The sequence below is a fragment of the Mesocricetus auratus genome, unplaced genomic scaffold (genome assembly GCF_017639785.1).
Source record: "Mesocricetus auratus isolate SY011 unplaced genomic scaffold, BCM_Maur_2.0 Super-Scaffold_100011, whole genome shotgun sequence".
In the NCBI taxonomy this organism is placed as follows: domain Eukaryota; kingdom Metazoa; phylum Chordata; class Mammalia; order Rodentia; family Cricetidae; genus Mesocricetus; species Mesocricetus auratus.
In genome coordinates, this window is record NW_024429195.1 from 24,548,605 (window position 1) to 24,570,982 (window position 22,378).

Genomic DNA, 22,378 nt, shown 5'->3' on the forward strand with positions numbered 1-22,378 from the left:
GTTTAAGTCAGTCACTTTTTGCAAAAGGTATTGGTTCCATGCAACAGTTGTTCAGCCACACTTTTACCTCAATACCATGATCAATAAAATGTATCCAGGTACTGGCTCTAAGGGGACAAAGTAACCACCTTAGAAAACTAGTAGGTTGTTCTAAAGCAGTGGTTCTCAATCTCTATAATGCTACAACCCTTTAATACAGTTCCTCATGCTGTGGTGACCCCCAACCATGCAATTATTTTGTTGCTACTTCATAACTGTAACTTAGAAGTGTAACTATCTGATAGGTAGGATGTCAGATAAGCTGCCCCTATGGGGGTCATTACCCACAGGTTGAGAACTGCTGATCTAAAGCATATGAGAGGAATTCTGTAAGCAAGTCAGCATGGCTAGCAGATGCCACTGGAATCTGTGAATGCCATTTGACCCTTGTTCCCTCAGTCAGCAGCTATTGGATCTGATTCAGTTTCTTGAGATAAGCATCAGCATATATGCTCATATCTAAGCAGAGATCATAGGGTGATAATGATAAAGTGTTGTAGGATCACTTTAAGGGGTACTTATGACACTGGTTGTCATTGCTGGAGTTTCAGAAATGCCCAGAGTAAGATTATGAACACTGAAAAAATAAAAGTAACTCTTAACAATTGCAAAGTCTCAACTTATGCCTCCGTCTGCAGCTAAAGCAGATCACCTTGAAGTATTTTTTGGCAGAGATGCTAGTTCCGTGAGGGAATCAATCCTACACTCCCATACGCCCACACCGTCTTTTCCATCTGCTGCTTTGAAAAGACCAAGGGGACACATTGACAAGTTCAGTTATCTGAGGCCAAATGACATCTTTGAGTTGGGTGTTTCTCCATTAGTTTTTACAAAGGAAATGGAGACATTGTGAGAGCCGTGAGACGCCCCAGGCAGGGAAGTGGGCGTGTGAGTTGTATGTCCATTACACTCTTAGGCACTTTCCTTCTGGTTGAATTCTGAAGCATGTGTGTTCAATTAACAGCATCCACTTACCCCCACTTCCCCACCCCTCCCCAAATACAGGCCTGCATCTGCAAGGTCAGCTAACTCTTGAAAATACTTCTTTGAATAATTCATCTGTCACCTCTAGGTACAATTTTTCCAGCCCAAAGGAATTCTAAGAATGTTAACTTGATTTATGAATTTTGTTTATCTATGCTTCATCAGATTTCTCAAGCATATAAAAATTTGTTTGGGGGGTATGACACCATATTCAATTCTCCTAACCTTTGCTATGTACTTTTAAATCACCAAGAACCTGTTATTTGGTGGTACCCCCAAACAGTCAGTTTAAGACTTTCCTTGAAGGAAAGAGGTATCAAACTTGAACCAGACTTGTCTAGAGAACTTATTAAACACACAAATTTGAGAAACTAACCCAATCAAAACTTTGGTCTTTTCCCTAGTGAAATGTGTACTAACTTCTTATGAAGTTCAGTTAGCAGACAGTGCATATCTTCAGTCTAATGTTCACTTGATGTTCACACCTGGACATGCCCATGCACTCAGCATGTGGGTCCCAACAGAACCCACTGACTGCACTCCACCCAGTCGCTGCTTCCTTCCAGAGTGCTGTCTAGTGGAATGCAGAAAACACTCAAGATGGAAAGAGATAAAAATCACAAGATTCCCATGGGAGTCTTATTCTCCTCTTCTATGAGGGAATGGAACAGCAATTATATGAAAATGCTTCACCACTGCGTGTGATGAGCTATGAAGACGGGTTTTCAATGACAGTGGGCTGTGACTGAGAGCGCTGTTTAGTTTTCTATCCATACAGAGTGTCCATTTCACAGTTTGCATTGGAAAAACGATTGGGCTTGACTACAGTCAAGAAGAATGAGATCTCCTAGGAATTTTTCACATGCCACCTTCTAAAGTGCCTCTTACAATCTCAGGATCTTGATAGACTTGCCTATTATCAGGTCAGAGCTCAGCCATTCCAGACTCAGGGTGCTGGTTGTCTGTTTCTAAGGGACCCAGTGTATTAAATAAGCTAAAAGGATTGATTCTACAATCCAAGCCTGGTATATTAAATTACAATGACTAGACCAGGCACATGAGGCTTTTGGCCAAAACATATCTGCTGATGCTGTCTGGGGGAAGTCACACCATATTGATTAACTTGCTCAGAATAAGAAAAATTAGGTTTCAGGAAGCTCTCACAATAAGCAGAGTCTGGTTTTCATCCTTTTGAATGGCACCGCCACAGACTGTACCAATTCCCTTCAGATTCCCTCAACTGTCAGTTTAAACATCAGTACTTTACAGGCTCCCCAAGAAATGGCCCTTCCTGATTCGTCCAATCCAGGAAAACCCCATGTGGATAGCACTGTAATGGAAGTTCACTGGGCTTTCAATACTTCAGGGTAAGACTATTTGGACCACCACTTCACTGACCAAGAGTCATCCTTCTTCCCCAGCAGAAGGTAGGTCTGGCACCCAAAGTTCCTGGTGCCCATTTGTTTGTTTTACTTTTCTTCCTAGGGGTTCAAAATCAGAAGCCTTAGATAGAAGATGAAATTCGTAAGAGCTGTTCAGCCCACAGTTCAGTTCAATGCTAATTCTGAGATTCTGTTCTCTGACCTCCTCTCAGATACTTGGATGCTCTGACACTTAGAGTACTGTTTTCACTTGTCTCTGAATGCTGATCTGATTCTTTTATTCATCATTGGCTAATTACCCTTCTTGCTACATTTAACAGTTAACCAATAAGACCGTTATTTTAAAATATAAATATTTTCAGTCCTGAGATTCTTTCATATTGTGAGACTTATTCTTGTCACTTATCAAAAAGGATTATTAAGAGTATATACTGGTCCATCCATGTTGGTCGTGAGTTCCTAGGAACATAGCTGCTGAAAGAAAATGAACATATAATGCTTCTTGGCTGTTCAGGTGAACCTCATGCCCAAATAAACTTTATTAATGAGATTTGTAAAATGGAAAGGTTTAAGGATTGTTGACATATCAAACACACAGTGCCTAGAATGGCAAATGGCAGCTAGTACCGGTTACCAAGCCCCAATCCTTGAAAAAACAACATTTGTTTTCTATTTTTTTTTATTTTTCCACTTTATCTTTTTTTCACACATTAAGACTGTTATTTTGACTTAAATTCATCTATAAATAGCTGAATAAGTATTAATTCATTCTTGAAACACTGAAAACAAAAATACATTAAAATAATATAATCAAAACAAAATTTAAATGTTACTCTTCTGAATATACTGCTAATGAAACAAGTTATTTTAAAAGATCTGAATTATAGACTTATTTCTCTTCTACAGTACTTAAAGTTTGAAAGAAACTGCTCATCAAAACCACCACTAACTATGACTCCTTTTTATATAAAGAAGTTACATGATTTTATTGGAAGTCACTTCTAAATTTCAATATACCAAAAATACGTTAAATTTCAACTTCTTGTGGCCAGAAAATTTGAAAATACATATTTAATTATTATCACAAATTCAAATAAAACAATAAAATAATAATCACATTCAGAGTATTTAATGTTTATAAACATTATTGATGATGAGCTAGGATATTGATTCAGATACTGGACTAGTCATGCCTGACAGAGCCACTGGAAGAGACAGAGACCCTGTGTATGTCTCTCCCCTACTCACTTTGCCCCTTCCCTTCCTTCCCCTTCCCTTCCTTTCCCCTCCCTACCTTTCCCTCACCTTTTTTCTTTTCCCTTCCCTCCTCTCCCCCTCCTCTTCCCCTTCTTTCCTTGCTTCCATCTTCCCTCCATCTCTCCCACCTTCCCTATCTTCCCTCATCAACTGAATGTACAGGACCCAAGTCTGCATACCCTATACTAAGAACCAGTCAAAAACATCCCTTAACCACCCCCCTTTTGCATAGACTCTGTATTCATATGACCTAACTTTACAATAATAGTTTACAAAACAACTGAAAAGCATACATGGCAAAAATAAACTTCCTGGGTTTGAACTCAATAGTCAAAGGCATTAAGATTTTCCAAGGCTAAGGCAAAAGACAATATAAATACCAATTGTGTATCTAGAAACTGGGCTATTTACAGTTTGGCCATACAAAGAAACAGAAGTGTCTCAGAAACACTATTCTCAGGTAAGTTGTCACTAAAAGAAGCTTAGCTGACACATTTCAGATGTTTAAATGTGGGAGACCTGTAAAACCAACTCAGTATTTAATCATATAAATATTTTTCTTCCCTCTCGACTCTTTTATTTGGAAGTAGAATTTCAGTCAGGATAATTTGATAAATCGTGTGTCAGCACTTTTTTAAAAGAGTCCTCTGTTGTTTCAAAAGCTGGCAGCTTCCAAACAGGCAGAGTTTCAGAAGAACTGATGTGGACCAAGCAGAAAGAATTCAGACTCCCACTGGCAAACCACCTGCACAAACACACGTCCTGCTTCGATTTGGGCTGCTGGCTTTGGAACCCTCACTTAGTTAGGGCGCTCTGGGGCTCTTGCTCGCAGAGGCCTATCTGCAGGAATGAAGGAAAGCATGTTATCAGTAGAGCTTGGATTTCAGTCATCAATGCGAGCTTCACTATAGCGTTGGCAATGCTTGCTTCCTATCAGGACAGTCACTAAACCATTTCAGCATGTCATGAGTGTAATTTGGTATTTTAGTGGAATTTCCAGTCAGGCATATTCTCGGGCAGAATATAAAAAGATAGAAAAGACTGTGCAGGCATTGTCCTCTTCCAAAGTTGTCATGGCCCCCACCACTCAACTTGGTCTGTTCCCATCTCCTTTGGGGCCATTCAGGGTTGTAAGGATGCCTGCCACATACAGTGCTTTCTTTAGCCTCAATCAATAGCATATATTCTATTATTATGAGAGCTGATTTAGTGTCCCCAGCTCATACTTTAAAGGTCAGTAATGTTTTGATTGTTTTCTTTGAGGAATGGAGACTTAAATTATTTTTAATTGCAGTTCTTTATTGTAGGACAGTTCTGGATTCGTTTCTTTAAATTTTCAAAGACAGTACAGAGACTTTTCACCTCAGGGCACACTCCAAACAGCTGACAAAAATATTGATTCTCTTTGATAATCTACAGTCAAGATATTCTGATTCCTTGGTTGTCAGCTGATACCCTTGTCGTGTGTCAAGGTCACACTGCCTTTGATGCCGTCACCATATACCTTAGACTCCTCATAGACGCAGGCGCTTCTTAGACCTCCTTTGTTTCCTATGACTGTCACACTTTTGAGAAGCACAGATGAGATTTTCTGAGGGGAGCCCTCACTTCCAGATAAACATTTGTGCTCATGATGTTGACCACTCTTCTTTCTGTCACCACAGGATGTCCCAGACTTATCATACATGTTTTTCTACACTAGTCCCCAACTTTCTCTTTCTGAGGCCCTTTTTTTTTGGAAGAAGGAGATCAATATAGAATATCTTACTTAGTTATTGTCTACATTAATCTACTGTGTGTGTGTGTGTGTGTGTGTGTGTTGTATGCATATGAGTGTGTATGCAAGCAATGCCCATACTATATACTATGGCTGTCTCCCTCTATCCTGATCTCTGCCTTGTTGCCTTGAAATGGGTCTCTTACTGAACTGGATGCCCTCCATTTTGGATAGGCTTGGTGGCCAGTAGTTCTGTTGAGATTCACCTACCTCTGTCCACCATTGCTGAAGTAACAGGCACACTCAACTTCTAAGTTCATGCAAGAGATTTGAACTCAGCTCAAGTATTCTTACCCACAAGTCATCTTTACCCACAAGTCATCTTACCACTCTCCCCATTGAGAGTTTTAATGACACCTTGCTTGACTTTATTTTGAATGACCACAAATGGTGGTTCCTGTATGAACAAACTTTTTAAACCAATCATACAAACAGGAACAAGATTCCTAGGTTTTTGAGAAGTTTGCCCAGGTTTCTAGAAGTTTCCCAGGTTTTCTGCAGAAGTTACCATTAGAATGTTCACATTTTAATCATCATACAAGCACATGATTTCCAATGAAAAGAATGGAGTACTACCCTGATGATAATGTTTACCCTAGGGATTAGAGAATGCTCATTCAAAGGCAAGTGTGTTCATAGAAAGGAGCCCATTTGTGTGGGTGCAAAAACCAGTACTCATCACAGCCTTCCCTCTCTTTTGCAGTTCAAAGTCAAACTGTAGAAGATACAGACTACTGGGTATGACCATGCGTACCAGAGACCCCCATGCTATCAGGGACAGACAGAGATGGGGATCAGCTGCTAGCCTCTCCCAGTGTTCATTGAGAAAACCTACAGCCGGGGACTAATATACCTGATGTCCTTCCTCCTCTGACCTCTAAGTTGTGCGCAGGTACACATTCCCCTCCACACGCGTGTACATATACCACACATGTGAGCAAACATTTGCCACACATCACACATAACACTCACAAATCAAGCTGCCGCACTGAAGAAAACTCTATCTAGGCAACTTAAATTTCTGATAGTTTATGAGGAAAAATAATTGTGAGGTATTATTAGATTCTGGTATATAAGAGGGGAGCCTTTGTAAATGCTCTCAGCACATGGCCTTCCATGGCCCCTGGTGCAGGGCTCAGGTGGAGATGTATTATCTAATTGGGTCTAAGAGAGATTTATGATTTTAATCTGATGAGTTTGATGAAAACTTCTCCCTTCTGAATAGTATGATGGGCAGGCAGAACCCTAGTGGCTTCTCTAGTCATCCCACTACTGTGAAACATGAAGCCCATGACAGAGGATGAAAGCAGTGAGGATTGTGGGAAAATTGCAATGAGACTCACTTAACTGGCATCTTGGAGGCTCTGTCTGGATTTTGATGTTGGTGGACCAAACGGTGCCTTTTATGCCTCTTTTCCAAGATGCTCAAAAACCTTTTCTATTTGCCTTCTACCCCACTTAGTCCCGTGTTAGCAGTTAATTTTCAATTAACCTTCAAAGCAATCTCAAAAATAAAAATTTCACCAGTGAATTCTCTCTTCCTAATGTAGATCAGCACTTTGTATCTCACCTAATGTAAGATTCTCGCACAGAATCCTCTTGATCAGCCTTTGTTCCTTCACAGTCGGTCACAGAGATGACAAAAGGCTTCCCTGGCTCTAACTCAGAATTCTGCAAAGTCTCCATTCACCACAGGGGTAAAAGCCAAGAGCACAGGTCGTGTTTAAAGGAACCTCCCCATGGCATATGCCTGCTGCTGCTGTGAAAGAATTCCTCCCTAACGCCCATTATTTTCCTTGACACTTCTTCCTCATTCCCTTCTGCTCCTCACATGTGTGCCAGCTCCTGAGTCATTTCACTGCCAGAATCTCAGTGTCACTGACATCATCTCTTGATCAGGGTCAACAGTAAACACACCTGAGCCCAAGTCTGTTGTTATTTAGATAAAGGCATCCACTACCAAGGCCTAAACATCCTGTAGCAGCCAAGCTTAGTCTTAAACACATAAAGACAGTTGAACTCTGTGACCTTTTGTCAAGATGGAGTGGAGCCATCTTTATGAACCCAGACACTTTCCTTTAATTCATTCCCAAGGGGATGATTTTCGTCTTCTACAGAAAACTCACCTGTCCACACATGTTACTGTCCAATGCTTGCTCACAGCTTTTGTACTACTTGGGGAATTATTTCTGATTTTCCACCCAAACTCTAAGTAGAATATATTTCACCAGAAGTGGAGCAGGTTATTTCCTGTATCAAAGTCTATGAATGTGTCTGAAACCTGGGGCAAAGCTAAAAATCGCAGGGGGAAGCTCAATGGTGCTGGTAAATTGAACAGGGCTATTCTTCCCACAAGTTAAACTCATTCTTGCTTCTGTTGCTTTTGTTTTGCAACTAAGAGCATTTTAATTAGATAAATGCTAATCTAATTAGTCTTCACTAAAATTAAGTAAAGAGTGCATAACATGTTCCAGATGGAAAGAACACTTTGTGAATTATGCATTGTGCCTTAAGGTGTACTCCTGTTTAATGTTTTCCATTAAAAGGGGTATATATTATACAACTGAGAAAAATTGACACAGCAGACCATGGAAACCATTTTTACCAGGAAAAGGAAACCAGCCAGGAGTGAAATACATCTCAGTTTAGAAATTTGAAGATTTTTCTAAATAAAGAAATTCCATCACTCTGCTCTGAATAGTGGAGTTTTCTGTGGTGTAATGAGAACCATTGGTGGAATTTGAGAGTGATGGTGTTTCCATAGATGATGGAAACTGGGAAGTCACTGGGCCATGAAGCAACTCTTAAACTCCTCACTGGCTAGATTGTTTACACACACTGCATAATTTTATTTTCAAAATACTTTTTCTTGATGCATATAAGAGATACTATTTTGTTGAAGAACAAAACGAGGCTCGGAAACAAAGCAGAATGTAATAGACAGCCCCACATTTCCAGGTATTGGCACCTGAAATCAAAAACTTAAAATGTTGATAGGTGTACAGAGTTTCACTATTGCCCAAATAACAATTTCTTGAGTAAATTTGTTCTAAAATGTATTACAGCGCTTATCCCAATTATGGATCTATGGGGTGAAACTGCTTAGAAGCCTTAGTTGTACTTTCACACATACCACATCAAGTCTGGGGTGAACTTTGGAAACTTCTGTAGCCTCACTTGACCATAAAAAATGACCTTAGGTGTATAGATTTTTCAGTACCTCAAAATATAAAATAGCTCAAAAAGTATCTCTGTTGGGCATAAAACAAAGAAGACAAAACCCCCTTTCCATTTTTGTCAGGGTGTGAGAAATCTTAAGAAAATTTGAAAGAACTGCACAGAACCTCTGCAAGTCCAGACCATACCAAATTCTCCACCTGGGACAGAGGAGGTAGGAATGCAACCCCATCCCTAAGCACGAGGCCACTGGCAATTGTTAACTGTGGGCATAGGAAGAGTCAGTTTTCTCTAAGAGTCTATCCCCCTATATGTTGATCACTGTCCAATGGAAGATCACACATTCATTAATATTTTGAGTAGCACAATTTGCTCTTTAAAAGGAAACAAAATTGAGATGGATCTGGGAAGCATTGTGGGAGGGAATATGATCATAACATATTGTATGAAATTTGAAACTATCAAACAATTTTTTTAAAAAGATAAAATAAAAATTGAAGATATTAAGTAATTAGTAAGTATTTTATGTTAGTGTTTTTAAACTAAAACATAAGGATGATATTAAGACTTTAAACATATATCCATAAGAAATGTATCCTCTAGGTTGGCTATTACAAACAGTGCTGCTATGCACATAGCTGAACATATGTGCTTTGTTGAATGAATGTGCATTCTTTGGGTATATGCCCAAGAGTGGAATTGCTGAATCTTGAGGTAGACTGATTCCCATTTTCCTGAGGAACCGCCATACTGATGGAACTGGAAGAAAACATCTTGAGTGAGGTAACCCAGTCACAGAAGACAAGCATGCTATGGAGTCCCTCATATATGGATATTAGACATAGAACAAAGGACTACCAGCCTCCAATCCACAACACCAGAGAAACTAGGAAACAAGGAGTACTCCAAGAGAAGAACACATGGTCTCCCGAAAAAGGAGAGGGGGACAAGAACCCCTGAGCCAATTGCGAGCATGGAGGGAGAGAGGAGGGAGGTAGGAAGGGGAGGGGAGGAGAGGGGAGGAGGACTGAGACGGGGCACGGATAGAGGAGGACAAGAAAGGAGATGCCTTGATAGAGGGAGCCAGTATAGGTTTGGAGAGAGGTCTGGCACTGGAGAAATATTCTGGGATCCACAGGGATGACCCCAACTAAGAACTTAGGCAGTGGTGGAGAAGCTGCCTTTGATGCCCTTCCCCTATAAATGAGATTGGTGACTACCTTGATTGCCATTCCTAGAGCCTTAATCCAGTAGCTGATCAAAGCAGAAGCAAACACCCACAGCCAAAACACTGAACCATACTCCTGGAATCCAGTTGAGGAGACAGAAGTGGGATGAGCAAAGGAGCCAAGAATATGCTGAAGAAACCCACTGAATCAGTTGACCTGACCTCTTGAGAGCACAGAGACCCTAGCCGCAAAGCTGGGAACCAGCCTTGGACCAAACCAAGCCCTCTGAATGTGGGTGCCAGCTGGGAGGCCTGGTCAGTCTATGGGACCTCTAAGAGAGGAGCCAGTGTTTATCCGTAATGCACAAATGGACATTGGGAGCCCATTCATTCCCTATGGAAGGATAGATACTATTGCAGCCCAGATACACAAAAGAGGACCTAGGCTCTCCCCCCCAAATGATGTGAAGGACTTTGATGACCCCCCCTGCAGTGGAGGGTCTCATTATCCTTTGAAGTGGGTGAAGGGTGGGTTGGGGGGGGGTCAGTGGAAAGCATGGGAGGATAGGAGGACAAGGGAATGGGAGGATTTATATGTAAAATAAGATGGTTTCTAAAATAAAAAAAATATAAAATAAAAAAATGTATCCTACAATTGTATGGAGATATCAAGTCTTTAAAGCATTGCATGTCACTCTCTTCAGTGGAAGAGAGAAAAATACTTTAAGTCAATGGCCTGGAAACAGAAATTAAACAACGCAGGTATGATGGTTTGAAAGAAAATAGAGAGTTAGCTATCAGGAGATGTGACCTTATTGGAGTAGGTGTGGTCTTGTTGGAGGAAGTATGTCAGTGGGGGTGGACTTTGGGGTTTCAGATGCTCAAGCCAGGCCTAGTATGACACTCTGTCTTTTCCTGTTGCCTGTGTACCAAGATATAGAACTCTCAGCTACCTCTACAGCAACACATCTGCCCGTGTGACACCATGCTTCTTGCTATGATAATACTGGACTAAACGTCTGAAACTGTAAGCCAGCTCCAATTAAATATTTTCCTTTATAAGAGTTGCAATGGTCATTGTGTATCTTCTCAGCAATAGAAACCCTAAATAAGACACCAGGTATAACTTTCAGAACCAAACTTCAAAATGTGAACTTTGAGTTTCTGCAAACTAGTTCACTATCAAGACCAAGCAGAGCCGAGTGTTGGTGGCACACGCCTTTAATCCCAGCACTAGGGAGGCAGAGGCAGGTGGATCTCTGTGAGTTTCAAGGCCAGCCTGGTCTACAGAGCTAGTTCCAGGACAGCATCCAAAACAATACAGAGAAACTGTCTCAAAAACCAAAAAAACCAAAAAAAAACAAGACCAAGCAGAATCACTTAGCTTCGAGAGCACAGTGAAGACTTCTGGGGATGCCTCTTGGTTGATTATGCTTGTCCGTTGTGCATGAAGTCCAGTGCCACATATACAGGAATAATTGTACATAGCTGTGATCCCAACACACCAGAGGTAGAGGATCATGAATTCAATATTATCCCTAAACATACAATGATTTTGTGGCCAATCTAGGCTACGTAAGACTACATAAAACACTGTCTTGGAAGAAGAGAATTCTGTGAAATGGGAAGAGTTGAATAAAAATTTTTAGTCTCCCCCCCAGGCAGAGTTCACAGATAACCCTCCCGGTTGCCAGCAAAACTATATCCATGTCTGCAGTTTTGGTCGTAGAGCCTCAGTTGTTAGTGCAGAGGTAAAGCTTCTGGATTCAGTTAAGTTAGAAAATCTGGTTGCAAAATGCTCGGGACCTGGTTTCAGTCTGGTCAGAAGTCAGTAAAGGGTCAGACCCACTCCTTCATAAATAACTATGCAGATGAGATGTCCATTGTCACCACTTTAGCATTCAGGGCTTCTCACTGGCTTTGGAATTCTGGAGGCTCAGCTAGATGCTTGCACAGTCAGCTCAGGCCTCCACACATGGCAGTCAGAGGGCTTGGGACTTTCCTGCCGCAGTTGGAAGTCATTTCTGCCAGAAACAGCCACAAGGGAAAGTAAACAAGCCTTTGGGAGTCTGGAGCAAGCTTTGTCACCTCCCACTGCTTTGCACTTACCTCCAACAGTGCAGCCACAGGTGGTTCATGAATGGATCCTAGTCCTCTCTCTGCAGCCTCGGAACAAGCCCCACTGGAGACAAAACAGGAAAAACGGTACATAAGCAAGTGGAGGTGTTATGAGTCCAGTTTCCTGAAAAGGATGCAGAAGGTTCGCGACACGTTTCCACGCTTTGCGTTGCTGTGGCATGTCGGTTCTATCTGTACTTTCTATGCAATATTCATATCCACAATATGACACTCACTTGTGTGTTTTCCGTTACTTGGGAAAAGACACTGTAATTTTATCTCTGACCAGCAAACGCTGTTTCTAGTATCAATAAGAGTGTGTTTGTTAACATTGTCTCCTCTATGGTTGAGATCACCTCCAATGTCTGTAGAAGAATCAGTTTGTTCTTTGATGAAGATCTTTTAAAAAACATCGAAGTACATGTTTTATGCAAAATAATATGCATATTTGTGAATGTGTATGAAAGACATGTTTGTGGAAAGGAACACTCCCCTCAAATGGCTTCACTTTTTTAAATGAATTAATTAATTGAATGTGTATGCATGTGTGCCTATGCTTGGGGATGTGCTTGTGAGGGTAGGTGCCCATACATGCCAAAAGAGGGCATTAGTTGAATCCCATTGAGCTGGAATTGCAGGTAGTTGTAACCTACCCAGCATGGTGCTGGACACCAAACATGGGCCCTTTGCAAGAGCAGCATGTGCTGGTAACAGATAACCTATCTGTATTTACAGTATCTGTACTTACAAATATTTCCATTCAGATTTGAACTCCAGGCCTTCAGTGAAGGTCTGAGGCTGCCCCAGAAATGTGAGGTCTTGAAGCTAGCTGCTCGGAAGCATGTGGAAAGGGTTACTGGGTGACTCTGTCCATTGCCCCTGGTCTTTTCCATCTGTGTTTCTGCTTCAGCTCCTGGCAGCCCTTCTGAAAGACAAGTGTTGAGTCTTGTCAAACAAATTTTTATTATGCTGTATTGACCACGTTTAGGACATTCTCACTAAGCTTTTGTTGTTGGTTTTCCTTCTTTTGTAACATTTAAGAAAACCTTCAGGAACCTACTTGAACTTCAGTAAACTTGTTTCTACATAGGTAAAGCCTGAATAATACCACACTGATTGAGTAAAGTTCTGTGTTCTCTGTGTGTGTGTGTGCACGAATGTGCATGTACCCTTGCATATGAGGCAGCAGGCTGTATTTGATGTCTTTCTCCATGATTCTCCTTGATTCTTGAGACAGGGTCCCTCACTGACCTTGCTGCTCGTTGCCCTGAGCTCACTGACTCAGACTCGCTGTCCTTCTGTCTTCAACCTGCCAGCTCAAGGATTACAAGCACACCCCACCACACCTGGGTTTTTCATGCTGGTGCCGGGGATCTGAACTCACATTTGCATGCTCGTGGAGTAAGCACTTTACCCACTGACCCCTCTCTAGTCCCTGCTTCCAACCAATTTCTTATGTGTTTAGTGATCAAGATGCCAATGGAAACAGCTTGTCCTCTTTATCTTAAATATGTAACATGTAATATGGAATCCGTGCAATTCAAATGCATTCTTTGTGTTTTCCAGAAACTTTTATCAGCATCACTGTGCCAGCCTGCCAAGCTATACCTGTGTGATATGCACATAAAAGTGTGGAGAGAAGGGAGAGGGGCAAGACCTTCATCACATCACCACTGACTGGGAAGCGCAGCAGCCAGGCTGCCATAGTTACCGTTAAGTTCAGTTCCTAGAAGGGATTTAGCTGAAGGTTACTGAAAACAGCTCAACTTGTGTGCAGTTGTGGTATATATTTGGCATTTAGAGAGCAATTTTAGAATAATTTTTACCATCTCACTAGTGATATTTTTCCTAAAATCCATATCCTGCCTACTTACACATTTTTAATAAATGTTAGCTAGTTTGGGTTACAAAACCTTTCTAAAATGGTTTCAGTTGCCTGCTTATAGCAATGATTACGTTTTCCTATTAAAATGTACTGAACTTCGCGCATTCAACATATAATAGTTTTTAGTTCTGAACATTCATTTCTTTTAAAATACTTCTTTATTACATTAGCCTTTAAGTTACGATTGCAGAACAGGCCTCAGAACGGGATTTATTTAAAATTGCTGTCAAAATTCAGTATATTATTGTGCCAACATTTTTGAAAGAGCACCATATTTGGCTGCAAAATTCAGAATTGTCTCTCACTCTCTTTTGCCTAAGAAAAATTTGCATTTCATGTGTGAAACCACTAGAAAATTGGTGTCTTGACTATGAGACAGGCTTGCTTGGCTGTTCTCACCTCCCAGGCCTCCTCATCTTTACTTTTGCCCACAGCTTCCACTGCGGATGCAATAAGATTCACGATGTAATGCAATTTAAAATGAAAAGGTATGGCTAGGTCAGTGAAGTATTTACTTTACAAGCAGGATGACTTGAGCTTAATCCCAAAAATATAAGCAAAAAATGCCAGGTACAATGGCACACTCATAATTCTGATGTTGATGAGGTGGACATAGGAGAATCCTTGGGGCTCAGTGACTTGCCAGCCTGGCGTACCTAGAAAGCCATAGGCCAATGGGAAACCCTTTTTCAAAGGAGGTGAATGGTCTTCCCAAGAATGACAAGTGAGGTTGCCCTCCAGTCTGCGCACATACACACATATACATGCACTAGCATATGCAAGGACATATACACGTATAACAATGAAGTTGGTGTATTCAAAACAGATGTATACCATGAAAAGTCACATGGTTATACCTCATAAAAACCCACTGACCGAAGAGCTGACACATTAGCTACCAGAGAAGCCTTCTTTCCATTGCAGATTCCACAGCCCTTGGGGCCTTTTGACATTCAGTGACATTCACTGTGACATCTGCTCTGAGGATGTTAGTTCCAGTCTCCCTGTGAGTATGAGTTGCTTTATTTATAGTAAATGCTTTGCCCTTTCCAAATGTTTTTTTTTCTTTCTGATTTTGAATGTGGCCACCACATTGAATCATTGCTTAGCATTCCTCCAGCTTTAATACGTGTACAAATCACCTGAAATTTTACTGATATGTAGATCTCTCTTGACAGACCTCAGCAGATTTTCTGTTTCTATCAAGTTCACATGGGTTAAGGAGCAAGTGTAGGTGAAAGTTTCTGTCTCTCCAGGTCCCGCCACCCTTCTGCCCCAAATAAGCACACAGAGACATATTAATTATTAAACTGTTGGCTGATGGCTTAAGCTTCTTATTGGCTATCTCTGTCTTAATTTTTAACCCATTTCTATTAATCTATATATTGCTACGAGGTTGTGGTTTACCCATAATCTGGCATATTGCTCCTTCAGCAGCATGGAATCTCTTTGAGGCCTCTCTGTGCCTCCTTTAGCAAATCTTACCTGCATATGCCACCACAACTATCTTAAATTTGTAGCCCAGGCTGGCCTCGAATTTGCTCAGGAAACCTCCCTTAATGGAGCTTTGAGCCTCTGGTACAAGTTAAGGAGCAACAACTTAAATCAACTTCCCAGTTCATTCTGTAGCTTTTGAGGACACTATCACTCTAATTGACACCTCAATGAGTCATTAAGATCTTTCTGACATGCCCTATCCTGTCAGTCCCCAAATTACTATTCTGATTTCTCAAGGTCTCTTATTCTGTCCTCCCCTTAATGCCACACTGCAGTTTCATTCTTTGGTTTATTTTTCTTCTAGTGTTATCATTTTCCTTGGTTCTCTCCAAACAGATTCCCAACCTTCCTCCATTCATAGGACCCCTTAACTACGTTTCCAGCATAGAAATATCATCATCAGAGATGAAGACTGTTCATTTAGTGTGGATATTATGTGCTCCCACAGAACCATGTGGTAAAAGCTTCATTGCCAAATCCAGGTGTTGTTGGGAGGTGTGGGGAACATGAAGAGATGGGGGCTAGTGGTAGGAAATCATCTGGTCATCAGGTATGTGCCTGTAGAGGAGACAGTAGTAGGACCAAGACTTTCCTTTCACTTTCTGTTCTACACATGGCAAGGTGGTGAGGGTTTTTTTTTTCTCCAGCATGCATCCCCCTACTTGCCACAGACTTACAAGTATCAGCTAAAGACCCATGGATAAATAAAACTCCAAATCTAGGAGCCAAATAAACCTTTGCTCTTAGTAAGTTAATTATATCAGGAATTTGTTATAGTCATGGAAAAGTGACTAACAAAGCTACATTTCATAATTAAGAATATGTTTTGGCTAGTGATTGTTATGGTTGAGGTGAAGCTATTTGCTTTATCTCTGCCAATTTAATAAATTTGAAAATTTTAGGTTGTTAGGTTGACTCTCATTATAGGACCACAACATTTATAACTACAAGACCTCAGAACATTCAGACAATGAGAACATATTAGACCTGTAGAACCTTGATTATTAAAACAAAACGGGGCCAGCATTCATGGGGAGAATGTGTTGGTAAAATTTAGTGGGGGTAATTAAGAAGCAGCTAGGAATTATGGGCTTGGTCACATCTGTCTGTCATCCCAGGACTTGGAAGGTAAGGTTAGAGGAGCAGAACTTTAAGGGGAACTTAAAGGAAGCCAGGAAACAAAAAATAAAATAAAAAAGAGAAAGCGAAAACAAAGAAATAAGAAAGTGAAGGTGTTGAAAGGGAAGAAAAGTAGGCTCTTAAACAGAGCATTTCAGAGTCCCATCAAAAGTGAACTGCCAAAAAGGATTGTAGAAATCACTTGGTGAGCTAAATGAAGTCGTCTTATACATAACCTCCCAGATTACATTTTTTACTTGTGACAAAAATTTTGAAGAGCTCTTTACCAAAAAATAGTGAAGAAGTCAGGCTCATTCCAAAACTTGCCCAGACGCCCACTGAGAATTGTGTGATGGCCCACCCTGCAACAAAGCACCATGAGAGCAGAGGCCTCAAGTCCAAGGCCAGACTGAGCTGCATGAGATCTGGCTCACTCCCCTCTGCAAGCCCCAAATCCACTGCATCTGGAACAGATCTATGAATTTTAGAGATGAAAAAGAGAAAGAAAGAGTGCTAACACACCAAGGCTGTGTTACATTGGCAAAGAGCTAGGGAAAATCAAGCAATTCCTTCAAACTTGTGAAGGACTGGCTATGCCAAAGGCAGAAGGAAGCCTGACCAGTCTCCCAGTCTCCTCCCTTTCTTGTTTGCATGGTCCCCACTAGATTCATGTGTCCCAACGTGTAGGAAACCATGGAAAGGTATCGGGTGGATATGTCTGTGTAGGAGGTGATTTTGAGGTTGAAATGTTCTGGTGATGTTTAATATTTACCATTGCCTATATTTGTGCAAGAGTCTCTGATGGTGTGTCACTCCCGAGCTTTCTATGTTTCTACAATGCTGCTCAAACAGAACAGGCAAGCAGTGTGACTTTTTTATGTCTAAAACTTTGGGATGGTTTTCAGAACATTCTGGAACATATCCCCTTTTCCGCACTGTGGTCAGAACCCTGCAGGAGTCTTTCATCTCAGTGGGTGACCTGCTTCTCTGGCCCTCTCCTTTGCATGCTGGACCATGTCTTCAGTAGAGCATTAAGCTAACCTGTCTTAGACACTATCTTGGCTTCTGTAATTCTTTCATTTTTTTCATTTTTGCTTATTTGCTTTCTTCTTAATATTTAAACCATCAAAATAGCTTCTCATTGGGCATTGGTAGTGCTCACCTTTAATCCCAGCACTTGGGAGGCAGAGGTAGGCAGATCTTTGTGAGTTTGAGGCCAGCCTGGTCTACAGAGCGAGTTCCAGGACAGACTCTAAAACAATACATAGAAACCCTGTCTCAACCCACCCCCCCAAAAATAGTTTCTCATCTGAAAGACATTCAGTTCTAAGCTGGACACTGACACACTATCTACAATTTGCCAATCTTAGTAACTTTTCAATTAGTTCCTCGCAAATGTTAGAGCTTACACTATTGATTCTTGAATATACTCTGTTATTCGGTGCCTTCACCTCAGAGTTTAAAGCCACTGATCACGGAATGTACTCATGAGTCTTATCACCATACACCAAATATCAAAGCCCTGCCTACGACACATCAAGCATTTAAGAAATGTTCATAAAGAATGAACCACCACAATGAGTATGGTGGAGTAATATGCCTTGATCCTTCTTGGAAGAAACAAGTGACATTTGAGTATTTCTTATGGAGGGAACATGGGCTCAGCAATTGCATGTAAAGCAACTTTCTCATTAATCCTGGGGTTACTGTCAGTTGTAGATATCAACTCAACACATGCAGGAAAAGAAACCCAATAGAGGAGTTCCCTCCACCAGATTGGCCTGTGGGCATTTCAGTGGGGCATTTTCTGAATTTAATGATTACTATAGGCAGGCCAACCAAACCCACTGTGGGTAGTGACAACTGTGGGTAGGTGGTACTGAGCAAGCTGAACAGGAGGTGTTGAGCGAGCCTAAGCAACATTCTTCCATGGTCTTTGCTTCAGTTCCTGCTTTTGAGTTCCTGACCTTACTTCCCTATAATCAAAACAAACCCCTTCCTCCCCTAGGTAGTTATGGGGAGGATTTATTACAGCAACAGAAAGCAAACTAAGACTGTCTGTGGACCTCAGGTAATAATATAAACTACCCAAAAATTCAGTTACTTTATGAATGAAAAATAAACATTAAGCCTGTGTTGCAGAGGTAGATAATTTTAAGAAAAGTCATTGGGAATGCTAGGTATTTGATTGACATTATTATGAAAATACATAATGTCTTAGTATGAAATGGAGAGCAATGGATCCAAGGAGGCATCAACAGGAGAACACAGAACAAGGCATCTCAGAGTGAACTGAAGGGAGCAATTCCTGGGTAAAACCCACATACACAGGCTTATGTAACATGTAGCAGGTGCTGAGAACAAAGCAACTACCCCTTCCCAAGTGAACACAGGTTGGTCTTCTGCTTTATTACGGAGCTGCAGTGCGCAGGTGCAAAGCACCACTTAATAAACTACTACCCTTAATCCCTGGGATCTGGTTGTCCTTGTCACAAGCTGCTGACCTCCATTAGGAGTGTGACCTTCCTGTGACAATCTCTCTCACCTTCCCAGCTTGAGATGTCAGGAAACTGTTAAATTTTCAGCCAGTAGTTTTCCCCTCATAGATTGTGCTTAAAGTCTCATATGCAATGAAATTATTTTAGGTACTGACTGACTTGAGGTAACAGAATATTTAACTTTAAAAATACTAACATGGAAATGGTATTGTTCCCATTTAATACATGCTGTGCTCATTCATGAAGCACCTGAATTAATCCCCACACAATCCTCATGTATTGAGTAGTATTGCAATGTTTCCTTTAAGTGGCCCAAAGGCAGAAATGACTTGGAAAGTTTATATAATTTACTCTTGCATACTCTAGTGGATATGATGCGCTCACCTATAGCCACACCTCTAGGAATTCAAGAGAGAAGAAGGGAAACATGTTCAGGGACAGCGTGGTGTACATAGGGAGACTTTGTCTCAAACAAAGAGAGCCAGAAACAAACGACCTTGGTTTGAACAGAGGATTTTTTTTACCAGTTTTGCATTTTCACTTTATTAATTTTACCATGAATTCACGTGCTGTCAAGTTATTAAGGAGTTTTGTTGCTTTGCTTAAATATTAATTTTTAATTATGTCTATGTGAGTCTGTGTGGGCGAATGTGAGTGCACATGCCTTCAGAGGCCAGAAGAGGGTGCCAGATCCTCTGGAACTGGAATTAAGTTGGAGTTTTCTTGGAACTGGAGTAAGCTGCTTTTTCGTGTTAGGAACAAATGAATGGATATAGAAATATGGGATATTATATAGCTATAAATAAAATGAAATTATGAGACTTGCTGGAAAATGAATGAATTTGGAAAGAGATTTTTAGAATAAAACCCTAGCAACACTGGCAGCCAAGGGACCTTGCAGGTATATGCGCACTGGCCTTTTCTCAACTGTCCATTGTTCCTTTTCCTTGCTCATCAAACTGTAAGATATCCCAGGACTCCCAGCCTTCAGCCTGATATATGTCTCTTTTAGACCACACTTAACTGACGCTTCCTCCAGGAGGCCCTTCTAGATCACCCTTTCCTTCACAGAACAAACTTGCCCTGCCCAGTAGACTTAGATTGCGCATGGGATACTGGAGCTCTTCACCATTTCACCCCTGTCATTGAAACACAGTCAGTCCCACAGCAGCAGGTTCTCATGGAGATGTGTTGTAAGCACAAAGGAGCACAGAGCTGGGTGTGGTGCACCATGCTCGCCGTTTCCATTGCAACTTGACCCATACTTATTTTGCTTTACTTTGCTAATTGGTGACATTTTATTGCCATATTTTTCAAATGAGTTTTGAAAAATGTCAACAATCCTGAATTTGTGCTCTGTGAGAATATCATGTAACTAGGACAGTTTTGGGCAGTGGGCCAAGAAGAAAACAGAATTTTTCATGTGTTCCACTTTCTGGCAATCTATGTCTCATTTTACTTTTAAGTAGTTAACTGAAACACAAACTTTAAAAAAAAAAGTCTAGATATTCATGCATGCAATCCATGCATACCACAAATGATTGACTGACAGCATGTCTATTGAATATAATATACCTTAATATCAGGTTCATCCTCTACTCTTCCTTATCCTCTCATATTTACCTCAAATAGGTTAATATGGATGAATCTGGGCAGTCTGTGCAGTGACTGTGAGAAATAATAATTCCCCACAATCCAAAATTAGACCTGTGAGATTAGTTCTCCCATCTTCATGTACATTTGATATGTGACAATAATAGAGAAAAAAAATGTGATGGGAAAATTAAGGGATGGGTCCAAGCTGCCACACCAGTGATGTTTCAGAAGGACTACGTCAGTGATGGCGGAAAAGGTGAAGGACCGCACGACTGTCAGAGAAGGGATTACGCAGTCATGTAGAAAAACCAACTAGAGCTGATGATGAAGCCCTAGCTCATGTTCTTTCCACCGAGGAACAATGACCTTCCCCAAACATTTTGCTGCATCTACCAATAGTCTCCCTTAATGTGGAACAGAGGACTTCAATGCTCATTTTAGAAACTACCCAAAACTGTGCCAAACCCTATGGACAACCCAAACTGCTTGTGCCTGAAGACTGTCTGAGTCACTTCCTTCAAAATCCTTACTTTGCCTTTTCATCAAAATTGAAATAATGTGCCTTATTATTTACTTTATTATTTTAGTTTTTCATTTCATTTACCTCACTGTCATGCTAGGAACAAAACCCAGAACCTCTGCATATGCTAGTAAAGGAATCTGGAAAAATGCTTATAGAACTAAGCATCGGTCTGCTCCTGTGTCTACTCATGCTTACTCAAGACTGCCTTGAGCTGAGTGCCTGAAACTATACAAACACACACACACACGCTGAGTTTATGTACTCACCTCAAGAAACTCTCAATTTTGTGAAGTTATGATCTCCATGACCAAGGAAACCAGGATACCCATCTCTGTCTAATCTACAGGCAAGCTCCTCATGCCGCATTGGCCCTGAGAACTGCCTGGGCTCTTCAATGAATTCACGAACAATTTGGATTTGCTGACCGAAGACTTCTTTCCCTTCGAAAATGAATTTCCTAGACAGTTTTATAGAGGCATTGTGAATTAACAAATTTATATCTTGAGTACTTTGTTTTATTCAATGGTCACCACTTAAATATAGAATGATTACCAGGAGTGAACTGGCTATAAGCAATCTTAGCACTTTTATTTCCCTATATGTATGTCTTACTTGCAACAGGGATTATAGAGCTGGATGTGGACCCCGAGAATGAGTTGCTGCTACTCCAGCATGCTGTGTGCGATGATGGCCTGTGATTCTGGCTCAAGAGTGAGTTCACGTTCACAGTTTAATTACTGCATTTATCATCACAGTGAAAGAAAGTAAATAATATGTTTGTTCTTTGTAATGTGGCATTCTCCTTTCTATAAATCTCTGACCTCCTGTGGATGCTTCAAACAAAATTACCATTATTTAAGTTTCTGTATGCTGTTAATGGGCAGATATACAGGATAGTTTAAATTATATTGAAGCACAATCATCAGCTTAGAAAATGAGCATTCTAAAAAATATTATTGCTATTATAGCATTACTGTGTTTTAATGGTGCAAACAAAATATTTCACTTACAGTTGAATGTTCTTGGAAAGATCTATTCCTAGTCTGGAGTACAGCTCAGCTGAAGACAACTTGACTAAGACGCAGACAGCCCTGGGGTCTAGTCCCAGCAACCTCTACTCAAAAAAGACTAATTCTAGATGAATTTATGAGCAACCATTGGACTCATGTAAAATGACACAAAATGATAGAACAGCTAGGACTGAAGAGATGCTCATGGGTTAATTGTCCATGCTCCTCTCCTACATGACCCCAGTTCAGTCCTTAGGATCACCATGCAGCCACTTACAAACACCTGCAGCTCTAGAGCCAGTGGATTTGATGTCCTCCAGTAGCCTCCTATGATACCTGTACATGAGG

General features: G+C 40.9%; 1 long non-coding RNA gene across 1 annotated transcript; it reads right to left on the reverse strand.

The window, feature by feature from the left end:
* Positions 1 to 3,810: 3,810 nt before the first annotated feature.
* On the reverse strand, positions 3,811 to 12,807 carry LOC121143059. Its single transcript, XR_005880194.1, has 3 exons — positions 12,651 to 12,807; positions 11,894 to 11,966; positions 3,811 to 4,502 (listed from the first exon to the last, which is right to left on the reverse strand). It is a non-coding gene; the product is annotated as an uncharacterized LOC121143059 (long non-coding RNA).
* Positions 12,808 to 22,378: the final 9,571 nt, after the last annotated feature.